The sequence below is a fragment of the Trichechus manatus genome, unplaced genomic scaffold (genome assembly GCF_000243295.1).
Source record: "Trichechus manatus latirostris isolate Lorelei unplaced genomic scaffold, TriManLat1.0 scaffold00012, whole genome shotgun sequence".
Lineage (NCBI taxonomy): Eukaryota > Metazoa > Chordata > Mammalia > Sirenia > Trichechidae > Trichechus > Trichechus manatus.
Genome location: NW_004443948.1, coordinates 12633650 through 12655352, shown reverse-complemented (window position 1 = coordinate 12655352; position 21703 = coordinate 12633650). Strand labels below are relative to the sequence as shown.

Below are 21703 nucleotides of genomic sequence, written 5' to 3'. Positions count from 1 at the left end.
TATCCAACACAAATAGTGTTTTGCAAGGATTTGGGGCTCACAAATGAATGGAAGCTTGTCCTTATTTTATTTCTTAGCAAATAATTAAAAGTCAGCTATATTGGCACTGACAAATAGCAACAACACTTGGGTTCATTTTCCTCAGAGTGATAAGTAATGAATAAACTTCTTATAACTGGATTTTAAGAAAGCTTACTTGACGATTTAGGATAAGCCTAAGTTTTATGCAGAAATTTTTAACTGCTCATTTTTTTTTAAGGCTGTAGCTTAAGGTAAGGGCTAGATATTAATAATCACATATTTAAAAACGGGGTAGAGAAGGGTTATTATTTATGCATCGAAGAAAAGAAATTCAGCAAAAAATGAGCACCTTTCAGACTTTTTAAGTTTAATCTTATAGTGTTCATCATTAATTAGTAACATGAATTTTTTATTTAAAGCTGAATGCTTTATTTTATGTTTTTCATTCTCAACAGAAATACCAATGGGCTCAGGAATGCTTATTTTTGAAATACATAATAAAACCACCATAGTATTTGTTAATTTTTACAGTCACTTTAATTTTTTTACATTAATTAATCTAACATTTACTAATCCTAAATCAGTTATTACATTAAAAAAACCCAAACCAAACTCATTGCCACCAGGTGGATTCCGACTGATTGTGGCCCTATAGGACAGAGTGGAACTACCCCATAGGGTTTCCAAGGCTGTAATCTTTACACAAGCAGATTGCCACATCTTTCTCCTTCGGAGTGGCTGGTGGGTTTGATTGCTGACCTTTTGGTTTGCAGCCGAGCGCTTAACTACTGCACTACCATGGTGCCTTCAGTTATTATATTACATACATCATATAATTCAGCTGCCTTTAATCGAATTACCAAACTTTTATATCTTATTTTTCCTCTTTTTTTCCAAATAATGGAAAACTTCCCTCGAGTTCTTCTGGGACACACAAATAAACATAAGCTAGTACTGCCTAAATTATTTGATTGCTATGATTCTTATTGTAATACTCTGAAAAATTATTCTGACAATAAACTCATTAGAGATTGTGTTTATGACTTTCTTCTATGTGACTGCAGATAGTCTTCTAAGAAATACAATTTATTTTTGACCACGTGACACCCTCACTTGCAGCTACAACAATTGATGAAGACAATTACTATCTTTTCGAACATTATTGGCAGAAGGACCTTTTTCCCCTCATTCATATTTGCCCCTCAGAAACACAGATGAAATGTTACAATGCTAAATACACGTTCTATGAATTGTAACACTCAATAAAAAAATGAAAATTTGATTTTACGAAATAATAAAGAAGGAGAGGTCTGGCTATATCCTGGTTATCTTCTAATTTCCCTCCTCCGCCTGCACACTGAAACTCTTGAAGGCGAGGCTAATCCACTGGGTACCTTGGGGCTGGGGTTATTCTGGTTTACATCTAAAGAACAGTGGAAAAATTGAACTGAGCCAGATCTCTAAGCCCAGGGGACCTCTAGCTGCCTGAAGTCTTCCAGGCTAGAGGGTTGTCAAGGAAGTTCCTGAAGTTACAGGGTGTGTTCAAGTGACACACTTCTGCAAAGCACGTGGATTTTTTTTTTTTTTGCCTTAATATTCTCCAGTACATACTTATATCACCCTTTATATCCAAAGAAAGAGCTAATGAAGATGCCTGCTCTCTTGGATGAAAGTCATGACCCAAGACGATAATTACTCATTTTGTTAAACTTTTCAAACAATATGAAGAAAGAGCTAGTGTGTAATGCTTCTCATTAAAACCACCCAAACTAGAGATCCCTTCAATTATTTATTTAAAATAATTTATAAGCTTAAGCGTATCTGAAGGCTATAATTTTACCTACTATTTTCTTCCTTCCCCTTCAGAATGTTACAATATTTGTTTTACAATTCACCTTAAAAATATTTTATTTCCCACAAATATAATTTAAAATCTTGTCATTAGTAAATGTAAACCACAAATTATGCAAAACGTATTAGCTTATAGTGTCAAAACCAAACCAAAAAAAAACAAAACAAAACAACAAAAAGAGCCCTGGTGGCACAGTGGTTAAGAGCTCAGCTACAAACCAAAATGTCAGCAGTTCAAATCCACCAGCTTCTCCTTGGAAACACTGTGCAGCAGTTCTACTCTGTCCTATAGGGTTGCTGTGAGTCAGAATTGATAAAATAATAAGGAGAGCTTATAGTGCCACTCAATACTTATTCAGTTAATAGATACATATTTCAGTGTCTCTGGGCTTCGCAGAATGAAGACAAAATAACCTATATGCATGGGAAAAAGAACATTGGGGAGAATTTGACAAGGTTTGAATTTGATATTTTATAGGATGTTGAATTTTTTTTCCAAAAATAATTAGTTCTACAAAATTTTCAGTTTTTCTACAAAATTTCCCTTTGCCCAATTGTCACCTTAGATACTCCTAGCATCCCTCAGCAATGCACTAGATTGGATAGGCAAGCTTAGATTATCCTTACAAATCATCGGAATGGTAAACTTAGGTCTCTATGACTGAAAATACAGGACTATGTCCCCTAAATGTCTACTTTGCTAAGGCCAGATACATAGTGGACTCTCTCTGAAACTGTTAGGACTGGTATCACTACTGATCTTCATTAGCTACTTGCATTTTGAAACTAGAATTCTTAGTGCTTTGCTAACTAGCATAATGCCTCAGATGGAACTCTCTTGCATCACAGACAGACAAGTCCCCTTCCTAATAACCTTCCCCTCCTCTCAAGGTCAAGGGGTTAGGGGGATATAGGATGGGCGGACCCTTTTACCCCAACCTTTCCCCTGCCACCCTCCACCCTGTCACTCATGGGTTCCTATTCTAGCCCTCCCTCACTTTAGAAGGCTCAAGAGAATGATTTCCCCACATTGAGTAAAGGGCCTTATAGAGCTATCTTATTTTACATTCAAAAGAAATCAGAGATTTCAGGAAGTAAGAATGGCTTTGATTACTGAAGCCATTTCTTTCACATAAAATGAACATGGGTTCTGGAAAGCACTCTTGAATTTATCCAGGGAAACTGTCCTCACCATTGCCCTTCCTGGTTTTCTATAAAGAACTACTAGATCCGCTGCTTGTGGTTGTCCCAAATTACTTCAGTCTTCACAATATGATGCTTATTCTTTAAGCTTATATATAAATATAACTCTGTATTATGGTATTTTAATTCTGATCTCTGTTGCATTTGAAGAAACAATGTCTCTGATTTTTCAGAATTAAGATTCTTTGGGAAAAAATTGTGAAGCAAAACATATGTGTCTTACTGTATACCAAGTCATGTTGATAATTAGAAGCTCTCTTTTATCTGCAAGGCTAAGAGGCATTTTAGAGTAAAAACAAACCATTACTAGAAAATGAAATGGAAGTATCAAATTTTTCCTCAATATTTGGCAGTCTGACTTTGATTATCTAAACATCTATATACTAGTATATCTAAAGACAAACATTGGCTGGTAAAAGATGCTTACTAACTAAAACTACACACATTCTATGCATTCCTCTTTCAAGAGTTCCAGTTTTCCTATTTAGAATATGAAAATCTAAAGACTGAAACTAGTTTTAAGAGAGTTTAAGATATTTTGAGAGTAATATATTTTAGACAATCTGACCTATGTTTGAAAAACAGTGGTAAAGGAAGAAATTATTGGTGATTTAAGAATTTACTCTGAAAAAGCATTGTCAAGAAATTAATTGTGTAAGTTTCTACAAATTCCCACAATACACATAAACACATAATGAAATAGAAATTAGTACTCTTGGCTCTTTTTCTTCCTTTGATTAACACGCCCATTTTAGGAGAAAAAAAAATGCTGGTGAAAGATATGGCTGTTGAATAAGAAAGAAGGGGAAAAAGCCCCATAGTGTCACAGATGGCTGTCAGAATAAAATGAAGCATGGATCTGTTGAGGGAATCAAACATTAGTGTGAAATCCAAACAGAAAGGCACGGAGCAGAAGGCAACATTTCAAAAGACATTTGGCACCAAGTGGCATTGTGAGGGTTAATTTACTGCCAGGAGCGGCTGGGCTTTTCATTCTCCACAGACACACAATAGGCAGATCCCCGAAGTGCCCATCATAATCACAGATGCCGGGGGATTAATGCTAAGATGAAAGCTTCATGAATATTAAAAATATCAAAACTGCTAATGATGTAGCAGAGTTTGAAATAACATTCAATCTCAAAATCTAAGAGTATGGCACGCAGGCATACTAAGACACTGTCTTTTAAAAACTGATTAAAACCTACTCAATTTGTAACAGAAAGAGGCTTATGCATATTAGGACCTGAATTGGCTGCCAAACTTTACAAATTGCACCGACTAATTACCATAATTAAGCCTTGGATGGAAAAAGAAAATTCCATTTATCTCAGGCTGACTCAGTGGAATTTCAACAAAGAAAGCACTGACATCAGATGGGCTTTTCCCTCAAATGATGCTTCAAAGACCACTAAAAACAAATAAACAAAAGAGGCCCCAACCTCTTAGAAGCAGGAATAGTAATGATTCAGTGTGAAATAGAGTTGAAGGAAGGGATTGTTCGATATTATCACAGCTAGGTGATGGAAATTTAAAGTCTACTATGCACGAGAAGCTCCATTTTTTTTAAATGAGGAATTTCTTAGTTTTTTTTTTTTTAAATTGGAATTAATAAATACTCATGGAATAGAATAGAACTGATAAAAAAAATTGAGTTGCCACATTATTTTTCTGGAGCCCATTTCTGACACTGAATACCACAGAGTAAAGGATTCAAAAGAGTTATATCTGATTATGGGGAGTACTATGAACACACTGATTTTTAATCAGTGTGGAACAGTTGGTTTACATTTTGGAATGGATTGATCTTGAATTAGAGTAAAGCATTTGCCCTTTCAGTTTACAATCGTTGCTTAGAGAACTTGTAAAACTGGCCTTATGTTGATTTCATTGGTTGACATGTGGAAATGTTTTTTGGTGTTCTTTCTCCTACTTTCTTTCCTTCCTTCCTCCCCTCCCCCCCTCCCTTTCCTCCCTTCCTTCCCTCCTTCTCTCCTTCCCTCTCTTCTTTCCTTTTCTTAATTCTTGTAACCAAAGTTTTAACCTGCCCCCTCTCCTATATTCATGTTGTTGTCCTCTGCAGTCAAGTCAATACTGATTTATAGCAGCCCTACATGACAGAATAGAACAGCCCCATAGGGTTTCCTAGGCTGTAATCTTTACAAATCTTTACCTGCAGATCACCAGGTCTTTTCTCCAGCAGAGCAGCTGGTGGGTTCAAACCACTGACCTTTTGGTTAGCAGCCGAGCACTTAACCATTGTGCCACCAGGGCTCCTTATCCTGTAATTTCAATTGATCTATGGCTTCCAGTCTTGCCTCCCACTAGCCAGTTCTTCAGAGTGATTTAGAATCGAAAATATGATCATTCAATTTACCATCCCTACCTCAATAACTGACCTTCAGGATGAAACCAAATTCCTTTAACACAGTATACAAAGTCTTCATAACTGACCATGGTCTGTCTCTCAATCTTCATTTCTTGTTAACCCTTTCTCATTCATTAATTCATTATCCCTACAAATATGGTTTGACTACCTTCTATGTCTCAGACACTGCAATAGCTACTGGGGATAAATATCTAAGAAAATGAAATATGAACAATTTATTGGAAGAAAAAGAAATTAAAAAAAAATCTTTCTTCCTCCCCCAAGCTTACCACATATTCACATACATATGTCATTATTCACTTTTCAACTGCAAGCAGAAACTGGGTTACTGTAGTGGCAAAGAACATGGATTTTGGAGCCTCATTCAAATTCTAGCACCCTTACTAACTTACTAACTGTGAATTTGGGCAACTTACTCCATATCTCAGAGGGTTGTCATGAGGATTAAAAAAACACATACAGTTTAAGTACCTGAAACAGTCTGGCCCATAATAACGATAGCTATTAATTACTATGATTGGTTAGTCAGTTCTACAGAGGAAAGGAACCTAGAGTTTGATGGCTTGTAACAGGGTGAGGGGCCTAACCCCATCTGGGGAGTCAGCAGAGGCTTCTCCAAAGAAGTCACTATTCAGCTGGTTCCTGAAGAATACACAGCTGGAAGGGGGTGGGAGTGAGGCTAAGTGCTTTCCAGTCAGAAAGAACTTTCCTGAGAAGACCCCAGGAGTCAGTCCAGCCGACCAGGTAGTTTTATGGCTTGAAAGAAGGCCAGTGAGGCTGTAGCATAAGTGAAAGCATGTTAAATGAAAGTATGGTAAATTTATAATGGTGGAGGTGCTGTACTTTCTAATATTTCTAAATTTCCCAGATTTTTCTGTCCTTAGGCTCTATGTCTGTCAAAATCTTCTCCAAAGCCTGCTTGTTCTTCAGAACATGAAATATATAGTATCTCCTCCTGGAAGCCTCCCCTTGGATATCCAGCTCCCCCAGCTGCTCCCTCTCCCAGTGCTTTCCACCCTCCCATCTCCTGTTATAGATCTGATGCTTCTACTCTGTGTAAAACCATATTAGCGCATTAATCATTCTGTATTCTACTCATATACTACTGGATGGGGAACAACCTGGCCTGGCACAGAGAAGGGCCTGGCATACAATCTATGGTTTGTAGTGTTTTGCCAGATAAACAAATGAATTAAAATATAAACCCTCAGAGCATACCTTAAACTTTGAGATTACACAGTCTATATAGCAAATTGAGATTAGATGCCTATTAGCCCAGGGGTGAGTCCATGGGTGTTGCACATCTTTAACGTGCTTTGTTGCTAAGTGAAAAGTTTGTGGTTTGAGTCCACCTAGCAGTACGTCGGAAGAAAGACTGGTAACCTACTTCTGAAAAATCAGCCATTAAAAACCCACAGAGCACAGTGCTGCTCTGATACACACAAAATTGACAAGATGGCAATTGATAGCTCAGGGGAGATGGATCCTAAGTTACTTATCCAATGAAAGCAAGGATTTCCCTGGCATGTAGTGCTGACACTCATGAACTTATACAAGTGAGGTGATGACTTCCGCTTCAGCATGTATAGTACTGTCCTCTCCACTCTCTTCCTACCCCTTCTTCTGTCTAGTGCCAAATGGCTTTTGTGTGACCAGAGATTCCACAGCTGATTGCTACTGACTGGCTGCCAAGCTACCGGACACTGGAAATGCCCTTGCCATTCTTAGCATCTGTGCCTAAGTGAAGTGGACTGTGGCAAGGAAATACACTGTCAGTAATTCTAGTCTATAAATATTAATGGAACGTCTACACTCCCCAAATAGTGATTCATAGTTCAGTGAAACCATTGATCTGTGACACATAATAGCATAGATCTGCCTTCAACAGTGCTGGGTCACAGATGTGTGTGTGTGTGTGTGCACGCAAGTGCCTGCATGTACACTGGTGGGGGAGAGGGTAGTAGATAAGACAAAAAACAGTTAAAGTCAGGAGGATAAAAGAGGTGAAATGTAGAAGAAATATAAGCCGAAGCAATCTTTCTCAAAAGGGTTGAAGTGAGAAATGTATGTCCTAAAACAGAAAAAGTTGTGATTATTTTCTCAATTCTCCCCAGGATGGTCCATACCCAAACGAAACCCACTGCTGTCAAGTCAATTCTGACTCATAGCGACCCCACAGGGTTTCCAAGGTTGTAAATGTCTACGGAAGCAGACCGCCACATCTTTCTCCCATGGAGCCGCAGGTGGTTTTGAAGCACCGACCTTTCTGTTAGCAGTCAATACCTTTAACCGTTGCACCACCAGGGCTCCTTAAGGATGGTCCAATAACTAGTATGAATCCAGAAACATAGGAGAGAAGGTATCCATTACGCAGAAAGCCTGCATTAGGGCTTTTCATTTTAGAGAACACTGCCTGAGAAGGGCTGGTCTGGAAAGCTAACAAAATGGAAGCTTCATGGCCCCTAAGTTGTACAGGCTCCTGCCACAGCCTGGGAAGAAGCCCTAGCACTATAATCATATGGTCATATGCGTTTGTAAATTTGCAACATTGTGATTTTTAACTTTAGTCCGTTAAGACACATTTTTATTTTATGTATTTTTAAAGAAGGACACCCACATATTATAAGCTTCATACCCATCAAAATTTGGATTCACCACTAAGTATATAAAAATAGGGTGACATAGAAAACTTTGAACCTGGAGGGGTCCAGTTCTTCCTCTGAAACATAAATGAAGAGAATAATGGACTCGAGTTTACCAGCAACCATGAAGATGGCAGAGGACTGGGCAACATTTTTCTGTTGTAGATGGGTTACCATGAAGTTGGAAGCTGACTCACCAGCAGTAGCAGCATCAATAATAACGACATGAAGGAAACAAAACAAAACAAAGTAAAACAAAAACAAACAAAAAATCTGAGGGATTCACTCTAAGTAATGACTTGACGTGGAAGGGGGAGTTTGGTTTAACTTCCCTCCCTGATTTCTGGTTTTAAGTTCACAATTTTTAACCAGGGTGATGGTTCTATTATTTTCTTTTATCCCAGCATCAGTAAGAATATTCTGTCCTAAAAAATCTGTTTAAACAATTGCCAGACACCTATGTTGGACTAGAAATGTGTACCTAACTTTATCAATAGTTAAGAAGTCTGACTTTTAGTAAACTAAGTCCTTGTTTTGCAAATTACATTGCAATTGATTTCAGTATCCTTTTACTGATATGAGGGGTGTTGGATATCTCAGTTACATTGAGTCAACTCAGGAAAACTCATGTTTGTTCCCCATGGGCAAAAGGTCTTAAGAACATCAAAGATACTCGGATGTTTGCTGAAGGCTTTTGAAAAATCCCATTAGCTTTAGATGCTGACAATATCATGCTCTGCCATATCTCTTAAAAATTTCAACTGGTCTAAAAAAAACACTAATTTTTTTTAATTGACAAAAATCTAACCTTGAAAAAATTCATCCTACCAGAATCTTAACACACACACAGACCTAATCATTTCTTTAGTATACAAAAGGGAATATATTAAAAATTATATTTTTATTTATTTTTTGGCAGAAAGAAGTGGAGAATCAAAGAATTTCTAATTTCATCTTTAAGATTGTGCTGAAAAATTAGCACTTCCTTTATACGCTCAAATAAGTACGCAAATCCTGATAGTTAAAACAGAACAGGAGCCATGCCTTCAGTTTTTTGATAACAATGATACTTTTTGCTTCAGAAAGTCTATTCCATGAATAATCGAAAATATCAGTAACTGATATAAATGAAAGAGAGAAAAATAGATAGCTTCATCAAAGGGTAACTCCCACATATTGACACTTTTTGTAACATTCATGGTGGGGACAGTCATAATTTTGTGGGTAATTTATGCCAATCTTTTAAAACGGGATTCTACTAGAACAGCAGCACAACATTTGAAAGGCTCTCTGAAGTACCAGGAGCCCTGGTGGCACAGTGGTTAAGAACTCAGCTACAGCCAAAATGTTGGCAGTTGGAATCCACCAGGTGCTCCTTGGAAACCCCATCCTATGGGGCAACAGATTTGGTTTTTGGTTTTGAAGTACAAGGTAACATTATCTCTGGTCTAATGTTAGGGTAGAGTATGAATATAAAAAAAAAGTTTACGGGTTAAAAGTACATGCATACTATAAAAAGAAGTTTTCCTAGATTTATTGCAAAATAATAACTCAGGCTAAACTCTGGTTGGTGGTCCTCATGGTGGGATATATTTTCTAATCTGTCTACCAAACCAAACCAAACCAAACCAATCCCGTTGTCGTCGAGTCGATACCAACTCATAGCGACCTACAGGACAGAGTAGAGCTGCTCCATGGGGTTTCCAAGGTGAGGCTGGTGGATTCTTTTGGTTAGCAGCTGAGCTCTTAACTACTGCACCACCGGGGCTTCATGATCTGTCTACGGTGCATATGTACTATTTGGATAACTCTAAATGTTTACAAATGTGAAGACCCTTACCACACATAAACTGGAAATTAATGGCAACAAACTTACTAACAACTCAGTTCTGGAAGAAAGGTTGTGTGTCCCTGAGTAGTCATATTTTTTGTTGTTTTTATAGTAAACACTACTAGTAGGATTCTTCCCCCCACTTTCGGCGTTTTATGCATCACATGGTAAAATATTTCTAAAGGCTTGCTAGTCAGTTGTCATCCTGCTTTGTTCCCGACTAGGGTATAATCAGATTTGTAGGAAAAACACAGCAGCAGCTAAGGCAGTTCCTGACTTGATGGGGTATTAGAACATCTGTTGTCAATAAATACATGCATTTTTGGTATTCCAGCCAATGCAAACTTGTTTCTCAATTATTACTAATATGAGAGTTAAAGCTTTACTATGCTTCAGGTTAAATGAAATGTTTTGTTTAAATTCTGTAGACTTCTTTTCCCCCTCCACAGTTGGGCTGTTTTAACATTTTCTGGTCTTGTTCAACACCGGGGTAGTCATCGTGGGGAGGGGGAGTACTGACAGGATGAAGGGAACAGAGTAAACATACGACTTTTAAATGCCCCAAATGAGAGAGGATTAGGCTGCACATTATTGAAAGGATATTCTACAGATCATTAATGCTCTGCTGTTTGCCTTACATTAATTTCCTTAATCAGGCCTCTTTTCTAAAGACAATAATCCTATCAACGGAAACGTGAAATGTAGGTCTTCTTGGGCTTTGAAGAGAGAAGATCTGCTCCCACTTAGAATGATGTGTAGATTTCCATTGTGGCAGACACCGACATGCTATGTTACTACCCGTTACAGTACATGCTGAGAATGTTATAGGGTGTTGTCACACAAACCAAAGTTGTTGGTGCTTTAGAGAAACAAGAAGGCATTGTCCAGAAAGAGATTACACCCCGTGAAAGGGCGCCGATTCCTCTTGGCTAGTGGAATTGGGGTCAGGGTCAGGACTTACAACAGATGAGTCAGCTTGGGTTCTTCCTCCAAATGCACCCAGGCAGAGGTCAGGGCTGAATGAATGGGAATGGGATTATGTGCTAAAGCTGTGGCTTTAAGAAAAGCCTCTTTCTGGTCTTGTAAAAGTTCCTAGATTGATTCAGAACTCTGGATAGGCCCTCTGAAAGGTGGAGGGAACTGCTGAGTCCTCAAGTTCTGTTTTCCTTCTACAGTCTACCCCAGGGCTATGATTTCTGAGATGCATAGGCCAGACTGATTATCCATACAACCCACAGCATCTCTCAATTTACCTAGAGCAAAAGCCAGGGTCCCCTTTCCCTCTTTCTTATAACAGTGGACAGAACATAGGTTTCAGATTCAGGCCACCTCCCATTTCATCACCTAGTTGTATAAATTTGGACAAGCTACTCAACCTCAACAAAACTCAGTCGCTTTCTCTGTAAAATGTAGTTATGGATGACTTCTATTTGACAGTGTTATTGCGAGAGTCACAGTACCTGCTTGAGAAAACACTCAGAAACAATGCTAATTAGACATGAATTGTTGTAAAAATAACTCCTAACATAACCTAGGCAACACTCTGAGAAGGGAAATGCCTTTTGGGGCTCCACTCTTTTCCTTGGCTCCATTTCTTTGGGTGCTCTGGGACATTATGCTGCTGATAATAATTTATATATTCTTTGAACGTTTACTTTTACCAGGAGATGATTGTACCAGCTACACATCAGCCGAAGAATTATTCTGATGGTGGGATATCATTTAAGTTAGTGGAGAGATTTAAGACAAAGTTTCATTTCTACTCTTTGACTCATAAGTGTCTCCCTATTGCAAAGACACAGATAAGTGACATTTAAGGTGGTAAGTCCTCTTACAACGTTAACCCTTACTGACACTTTACAATTGTCAGCTTCCTAATCAGAACCTTTACATTATATTGTGAAATTTTTATCACAAATATGCCCTAGATAATGACTGAGTAAAACAGTTGAGGAGATTAGAAATAGGAACATGGGGATTTTTGTCTCCAGGGTACTTGTTTAAATCCAGTTAGATCAGTGATGACAGGAAGTCAATACAAGCTCATGTAACTTAACTGGCAAATTTGAAATTAATGTGTTGCTGTAGTTCAATATCTAGTTCCATTTGAAACCATCTGGCATTTGGTTGGTCATCTTTGAGAAGCAACACAATAAATGTTTCATCTCGTGATGTGAGGACAGCTTGCTTCCGTTTGGTCATATGAGTCTTCTCAAAACACCATGGCTTAGGTCAGGATCACCTTAGTCTTTAAAGTGATATCTTTGCTTTTTAACACTTTAAAGAGGTCTTTTGGAGCAGATTTGCCCAATGCAATTCCCATGGTTACCAACAAAGAAGAAATTGACACAACTGAGACCCTGATTTGGATTTTTAGCCTCCAGAACTGTGAGAAAATAAATTTCTGTTCTTTCAAGCCACCCACTTGTGGCCTTTCTGTTATGGCAGCACTAGTATATACATACATATATATATATATATATACAAACACACACACACACACATCTACTATTTAAATTACAAGCCTCTTATCGTACCCCTGACCATGTGAACTTTATGCCCACTTTGCTCATCATTAGTGCTGTTTACCACACATATTCTGTTGACTATCTTTTAGACACAGGATAGGATTGGACTACCCCATCTTTCTTTTAAGTCAGGTGTGGTCATGTTGCTGGCTTTCAATGAAACATGAGTGGAAAATTAAGAGCTAGTGCAGGAATACCTGGATGCTGCAAACAGCTAAGTGTTGAAATACTAACCAAAAGGTTGGTGGTTTGAATCTACCCAGAGGCCTGGAGATTTAATTCCAAAAGATCACAGCCACTGAAAACCCTATGGAGCACAGTTCTACTCTGAAACACATGGAGTTGCTGTGAGTCGGAATCAACTTGACGGTAACTGGGTTGGTTTTTTTGTTTTGTGTGATTCACTACCTCCCATTCCCACTGCTGCAACAGTCACAGACATATTCTGGGAGATGGTCCGCCTCATTCCGGGTTTCTGTGTCACAAAAATGAGCAGAGCTCTCTTCTGACTGCACTGAGAGTAGGGCAAGTGTGAAATAAACTATTGTATGGAGCCTCTTATTAGGATATATTATAAAATGATAATAGGAGCTAAAAAGTATAGACTGACTGTCCAAATGTATGGCTTCTAGAGTAAGAGAGAGGAAAGGTTCCTTTGGAAAATTTCTTTGCAAAAGTGGAGTATGAACTAGGCTCGACATGTATAAAATGGGGAAGTACTAAGCATAGGACCTTTTGATGATGTGAATGGGAAGACAGAGATTCTCCTCAGCATCCCGCACCTTGAAAACAATGAATTCACTCCCGTTTAGAAGTGCTGCAAAAGTTTCCCATCATTCTTTGCATCTTCCCTTTCAAGTTTATCAAATGCCAGTACCCACAGGACAGGACTTAACACTGTGCTGCAGAGAAGTTAGAAAAAGTTGTCATATTAGGAAGAACTTTCTGATCAGCTGAGCTGTCCCCAGATGGAACGGGCTCTTTTGTGAAAGGCAAGAAGACCATCTGGAAGGGCTGCTGAAGAAGAGTTAATAGATGATCTCTACATTTCCTTCAAATGCCAATTTTCTGCTGTCTTCTCTCTTTCCCCTACATTATCCTAGGTTCTCACTGGAGATGTACGAATCATACTCATATGCTCATGAATCAGCCTCTAAAGCATGATCAGCTCTAATTGAGTACTTCTTCAATCAATTGCTGTAAAATGTTAAACCTGCTACTAAGAATAGTTTCTGTCCAACACTGAATCATTCAGTCACTCAAAGAGGAGCCATTGAAATGCAAAGTGTTGGCAGATCGCATCCGAATAAAAGTCCAAAAGCAATCCAGAAAACAGATGGCCCCAGGATTCGTTTGCTCTGCCAGGATTTCTAGGACATGTTTTCATCTGGGTGATATAGAATCTGATCTGTAAAATAAAGGTCTGGCTTTAGGCTCAGCTATAGGCCAATTCCATAAAAATAACTGAATCTCGTTTTGGTATAGTCAAAGAAACAAACAACATTATTTTCAGCTCCTTTCATGCACAAGATTCAACTTAATTTAGTTTATGTTATTTAAGTGGGGTAGTAAAAACAAGAGTCCCAGGCTGGTGTAAACAGCTAAGCGTTAGCTGCTAACCAAAAAAATTGGAAACGTGCATTGACAGGTGCCGTGGAAGAAAGGCCTGGCAATCTACTTCCAAAAAATTAGCCACTGAAAACTCTATGGAGCACAGTTCTGCTCTGACACACACGAGGTTGCTGTGAGTTGGAACAGACTGGATGACAACTGATTTTACTGGTTAGTTAAAAGAAAACTGGCTGAGAAAGTGAGAAACCTGCTTTATTACCCTGGCTTTGTCACTATTGCCCTGCGTGATCTTAGGCAAGTCACTGATCCTCTCTGAGCTCTGAGGTTCATTCAAACATTATCATTCTATGAACGTGCTATTTCTTTGATAAAATACAAATGCCTCTCTTCTTTCCAGTTTAATACTGAGAATAGAATGCTCGCAGATTGCAACGGAAATCAGCCAGTCCAAAATTGCTGCTGCTCTGTAACTGGCGTGAGGAAAAAAGGGTAATAAAACGTGTACACAAACGAGTGTTAACAAATTGTGTTTAGCTGCTTAGAGACATTTTTACTGTTGTCGTAACTTTATTTGCAATACTTTTTCATGTAAGTATCTTTATGTATATGTGTGAATAATTAATGTAGAGAAGGAAGGTTCTTGCATCTCTGATTTACTGCATAAACACAGAAAATTAGCATCAGGTTAAATTATAATTATTATTTTTTTGTGCAGAAGGCACTTTTCTTATAATAATTGTAACATAATATCATTACAGAAAAATAAGAAGCTACAAGAAAAAAAAAATCATTGTATATATTCGCCTGGGACCTTTAAGATAGGTGTATACACTGTGCGTGTATGTTCAACTCTACTGTGTTTGAGTACATACTTTGCATACACACACTCTTTTGCTGCTTATTTTTAACTTGCTTTTTTTTGAGAAGGCTCTTTTATTGGGTTAATAAACCCATAGAAGCTAAACATAGGTTTTTGCTAATGCGTTCCAGTCACATGCTCTGTGAGAGCTGAGTTCTTGTCTATCTTGTTCTCCACTCTCTTCCTCAAACTCAACATAGTGCCTGGTTCAGAGCGGTTCACTCACAAGATACTTACTGAATGAATAGATGATAGTCAGGAATTGAAAAATGCGTTTATGAACTCAGACATTTGTTAAAATTAGGAATACAATTTACAAAGATGCTTTAAGGCCACTTAATAAATATCTCAATGGATTATTGATTGATAAAACCCGTGTAAATATATTAGTGCTAAAAAGCAAACATGTCACTTTGAGGATAAGGTGTGCCTGACCCAATCTATGGTATTTTCAATCGTCTCAAATGCATGGGAAAGCTGGACAATGAATAAGGAAGACCAAAGAAGAACTGATGCCTTTGAATTACAGTGTTGGCAAAGAATACTGAATGTACCATAGACTGCCAGAAGAATGAACAAATATGTCTTGGAAGAAGTACAGACAGAATGCTCCTTAGAAGCAAGGACGGTGCAACTTTGTCTCACGTACTTTGGATATGTTATCAGGAGGGACCAGTCCTTGCAGAAGGATATCATGCTTGGTTAAGCAGGGGGTCAGTGGAAAAAAAGGAGACCCTCAATGAGATGGATTGACATAGTGGCTGCAGCAATGGGCTCAAGCATAGCAATGACTGTGTGGATGACACAGGACCAGACACTGTTTTGTTCTGTTGTACACAGGGTCTCTATAAGTCAGAACTGACTTGACAGCACCTAACGACAATAACAACAACAAATCCACTAAGTGTATAAAATAATTAAGAACAGAGTCCCATCCATATGCCAGTCCAGGATGAGAACTTTCCTTGAAAAATAAATAAATAAAAAAGTTAACGATGAAGGAGTGAATACAAGTAGGTAGAAAGAATAAGAAAATCAGCACTAACACCATGTCATGTAAAGTTTTGCTACCGCTCCTAGCTCCTAAGAAAAGGTGATAATTCATGTGTGATGTGTGTGTAAGTATATGTGTCATTTCTGAATAGCTCTAAAACCCAAATCTTAAAACAGCGAACCTGAGTCCTCAGTTTAAGGAGTATGTATCCATGTTTTCAAAAGATGAGTAAATATATTAGGCCAATGAATCTGTACATTTGGTTAACAAATACTATAAAATGAAATGCTGTCAAAATCAAGCGGGAGTTTGATGTATTAAGCAGTTCACCTTATTGCTTCAGAGGAATGATAAGTAATATAGTGCGTTTCTATCCTGTTTGAACTGGAAATCTGTGAGTTTTAAGTTCAGTTTGAGATCTTAGCTCAAGATAAATCATTTTAAAGAAATATAAATTCAGCAACTTTTCATTTCAGAAGAGAAATTACAAGCGATAGAAGCTGGTGGAAAAAATAGGGGCATTACAATGTTAAGGGAAAATATGTTTAGGGACTACACTAAAGGGATTTATGGTAGCCCTTCACAATTTAATTATAATGAAGCAAAAATTAGAACCACATATTTCTCTGTCAGATACCCCCAATTTACAAGTGACTTGTGTTATTCAACATTTCCTATATTCACTGGTTGTTTTACTTGGAATGTGTTTTCAATAAAGGAATGTTTTAAATAATAATTCCATTCCTAGAGCAGCCAGAAGGATTTCTAGTGTGTTGTAAGTAAATACTACTAATAATATACTATATTCTAACTAAAATTAAACACCTCCCCCACTTTCTATACTGTTCAGGGGAATGCAGTCTGAATTCCACATTGAATTTTAGAATTGGACCTCTTTAGGCAACAGAAGGGGGATGCTCTAACGCAGTGCCACTCAGTAGAACTTTTGGTAAGGACAGAAATATTCTATAAGACCTACATGTGGTTATTGAGCACTTGTAATGTGGCCAGAAAAATGAGGAAATGAATTACTCATTTTATATAACTTCAATTTATATTTAAATTGCCGTATGTGACTAACCCGTTGCCACTGAGTAGAATCCGACTCATAGCGATCCTATAGGACAGAGTAGAACTGCCCCATAGGGTTTCCAAGGAGCGGCTGGTGGATTTGAACTACTGACCTTTTGTTAGCAGCCAAACGCTTAACCGCTGCGCCACTAGGGCCCGATTATGACTTGTGGCTACCAAACTGGACAGCACATGCCTAATGTATGGCTCTAAAACTTTTGTTAATGAGCCCTGGTGGTGCAATGGTGAAATAGTTAGCTGCTAACTCAAAGGTCGGTAGTTCAAATCCATCCAGATGCTCCATGAGAGAAAAGACCTGGCTTACCTGCTCCTGTAAAGATTACAGCCTAGGACCCTATGGGGCAGTTCTACTCTGTCCTATAGGGTCTCTAAGAGTCAGAAGCAACTTGAAGGCAAACAGCAACAACAATAAGACTTTGTTACAGACAGTGGATTAGTGAGTAGGCAGATAAGCAAAAGGAGTAGATTACCCCCACTTGCTCACTATGACGGTGGGGTAGTACAATATGGCTTTAGGTGTCTTAGAAACTCTCTGCCCACAAACAAGTCAGCGCCTTCCCCCTGCTTTCCCATTGTGCCTTGCATTCCCTCTTTCCTGCCCCTAAAGAAGATCTGCTCTTTCTCCAAGATCCAACTCGAATGTTTCCTTTGTAATGTCCCACCTGACTTAATTATTGTGTGTTGCTTTGCAAATACTTGAGGTGCTTGGCTGCTGATGGAAAGACTGGCAGCTGGAGTCCACCCAGAGGCACCTCAGAAGAAAGGCCTGATGATTCACTTTCAAAAAATCAGGCATATTGAAAGCCCTATAGAGCACAGTTCTCCACTGACACAAATGGGGTCACCATGAGTTGGAATTGATTACACAGCGACTGTTTTTTTTTTTTTTTTGGTTTTGCCCACATAGAACTTAACATCTGCCTCACAGATTGTAAGCTTTTTAAGAAGATGTTTATCCTACCAACTTTATATTATACAGACTTTATTCTTCAACATGACCACCATTTCTAGTGTAACAAGTAAGGACTACCTGAATTAAATGAATAAATGAATGTAAGTACAGTAAAACCTGTGAAAGCCAGAAGCTGTATAAGGTGGAAACTGTCAGAGAAGGAAAACTCAAATATTTTCCACTAAAACGAGTGATAGAAAAATAGTAAGACTGTACCCCGTCAAAGGCAGAAAACTTGTGAGACCTGGAAAAACAAGGCAGTCCTGTTGAGTTCCAGCTCTCACAGGGTTCACTGTCTTAGACTTGGAGCCTTCCCTCAAGGTGTTTATCACAGATAGACATAAACATTAATATCTTTATTATCTCTGTGATCTCTGGCCACAGATAATTTTCATACTCCTATGGTCATAAGGTGAGCTATAAAGGTCATAAAGTATGCAACCCTGCAAAGAAGGAATGAGTAACCTTATACCTGTTGATAATAATTTAAAATATGAATTAAATGTTGATTAATTATTATTGTTTTTGAGCATGAGGGTTTCTCTGAGGAAACCATCTTATTTTACGCAGATGGACTGAAGGCTCATGCTGTTTTCCTCAATTAATTTTTTTGCCTTGCTCCCTAACCCCCCCGCCGAAAAAAAACCAAACCCGTTGCCATTGAGTCGATTTTGACTCACAGCAACTCTACAGGACAGAGTAGAACTGCCCCATAAGGTTCTCAAGGAGGGGCTGGTGGATTCGAACTGCGGACCTTTTGGTTAGCAGCTGAACTCTTAACCACTGCCATACCAGGGCTCCTTTTTTGCCTTACTATAACTTAAATTCTTTTTCATAGTTTTAGTATTATTAATTGTGCTGAAATTTAATAGGATTTATTGAATTAATCCTAGGACCTAGTATCAGATTGAATAGAATGTGAGTTTTCTGGAGAGTGAGGAAGACATTATGAATAACTTACTACTTTGTTATCAGATTGCTATGACATCAAGGTTAGAGCACACATGAAAATGAGTTCTTAAGGGGGAAATGTGATCACCCATTATATGATGGTTTACAAGCTTCTAACACTCTTGGCATTATTTAGATTATATTTCACGTAGGAGAACAGGTTTGTAGCAGGTAATTAACTATGTGAAGCCTACATTAAGGATTCATACAATAAAATATTAATATAAAATATAAATTATTAATACTCCACACATATTTTGTGAGTGAATTCTGAGCATAAGGATGTATATTCACTAATTTCTCTGGGACATTAATGTGCAAAAGAACAACTTGCCTTAACCTTGGTTCACATGGGCCCACCTCCTGGGACAAATGTGATTAATGGAAGCAGTTATGAAAGGTATTATACTTTAATTAATGTCCTTTAATTTTTCTAAAAAAAAAATCAAAGGAGATCTTTTCTGCACATTCAACAATGAAATGATCATAATCTCTGAAATGTCTCATTCTCTAGTATTGAGATCTCTTGGTATAAGAATTTCTCTAAATATATCTTGGAAGAAAAATTTACATTGGTGTGAGACTTGACCAGTTGATAACTACTTTATTTTAAAAGAAGTTTCAATAATATAATATTTCATTCTGCAGAGACTCCTCTCTTAAAAAAAAATCAAAGAACATTTTCAGTATCTATAGTAGGAGGCCATGTGATTAATAGTTTCCATCCTCTGTTTTTATGTTAACAGGTAGGCAGTGCACTCTTTCTAGAGTTTAATTGAGGTATGACAAATTATTTATCCAAAAGTTAAACTTGGAAACAGCTCCATGGTTGGCTAAAGTCAATTTTCTCAATTCCATCAGTAACCTTTATCCTGTTGTATGGCTTTGGACTACACTTCTCGTTCTGATCACTCTGGTTTTAAAATTTTCCATTGCTTAGTAATGAAGCTCACTTATTTACTTAACAAGTATTAACTAAGTCCACACTATGTGCCAGAGACTTCTAAAGTTAGTGTATAATGCTTCCTGCTCTCACTGATATTGCATTCTAGAGGAAGTGACTGATATTAAACAAATCAACATGCAGGTAATACATAATTATTAAGTATAATAAGTGGTAGGAGTAAAAGATTTAGATCAGTGAGGGGTTTATCAGGGAAAGCTGCTTTAAAGAAATGATGTATGAACTGAGATACAACAAATTGGTAGGAGCTACTCATAGGAAGTACATGTGAAGTGTGAGGGGTGTGTGTTAGGTGGTTGGGTGTGAAGCAACAGCAGAAGGAATGGCAAGTCTAAAAGTCCTATGGGTAAGAGAGATTTTCTCATTTTGGAAGAATTCTCAGATGCCAGTGACTGGAATATAATGAGTGACACAAGATGAGTTAGGAGAAATAGAGACCTGTTAGAACATACAAGATCATATAGTCATGAGAAAGAATTTGAACTCTGACCTAAGATCAACAGAATGCTACTTAAGAGTTTTAAACCAACTTGGCTATATTTGTAAAGGTGAGCATTCTGGCTATTGAGTGGAGGATGGATTACAGATGGGCAAGAATTTAGAATATTACCTTAGTACAGGTGAGAGATGTTGGTGTCTTGGTGTAGGGTGGTGGCAGTAGAAATAAGAAAAATAGATAGATTCAAAATACACATGGTTGCATGTGGGAAATGAAGAGTAGGAAGTTTAAAAGCATGATTATCTGTGTTCCGGCTTGCACATGTTAGTCGTCGGGGTGACATTTATAGAAATAGAAAAGATGAGGCAGTTTCAAGTTAGGGGAAAGTGATCAAAGCTGAATAGATCTAGGAAGAGTTTGGGACATGCTAAGTCTGAGATGTCAGTGAGACAGAGAAGTAGATCCCTCAGGTAGACAGCTGGGTATGGGAGTGTGAAGCTCAGAAGATAGATCTGGGTTGGATATGTTAACTTGTAAATCTTCACATGTGGATGATGATAATAATGATGATGATAATGATAATGATGATAGTAAGCATAGAGCATACATTTGCCAAACACAATTCAAAGCACTTTATAGACATTATCTCATTTAATGCTCAAGATGACCTTATGAAGTAGCTACTATGATCTTCATTTCAAAGGTGGAAAAACCGAGGGCTCGAAAGTCACCAGCTAGGAAGTAAGTGCCAGAATTACGACCCTGGCAGTCTGAATCCAGAGGTCATGCTTTCATCTTTTAGACCCTGCTGTCTTTCAAGAAAGCCTATATGCATTAATCTTGTCTTTTATAACAAGGATGTGGCCTTAATTTTCTATCACAGAAATATTAGAGGTGTTCATCAAATGACAAAAAGCAAAATTTGTTCTTTCCCCTCTTCTGATCTTAGAATATGATCTTAATCTCAATCCTCATGTTTGCCTGTGATGATAATCAATGTAAAATTGATACCAGTGAACTACAGAGGAAGAAAAGAAGACACTTCAGAACTGAGCCCTGGGGAGCTCCAAACTATAGTTTGTGAAAGAGAATAAGCTGGACAAGAGATTGGAAAATTATCCAGAGACATAGAAGAAAACCAAGAGGTGTTGAATCATATAAGCCAAGGGAAAATGTTTCAAAAAAGAGGGAGGCATCAACCGTGTCTACCACTGCTAAGAAACCTAGTTAGATTTATTATAAAATGCAGATTCCCCATAAATAGGTACTAATTTGAAGGAAATAATGTTGGAATTGTCATGAGCAGTCAGAGCTAGTCCTAATTCCAGCTCTGATATTACTGTGTTACTAACATGGACATTTTCCCAAATCTTTCTAGATTTCAGATTCCTAATCTGTAAAAGATACATGGACAA

The 21703-nt window shown here is 37.9% G+C and overlaps 1 protein-coding gene across 1 annotated transcript in view; it reads right to left on the bottom strand.

Moving 5' to 3' along the window:
- Positions 1 to 21703, bottom strand: part of ROBO1 (roundabout guidance receptor 1) — a 1063338-nt gene that overhangs the window by 621197 nt on the left and 420438 nt on the right. The window lies entirely within an intron of this gene.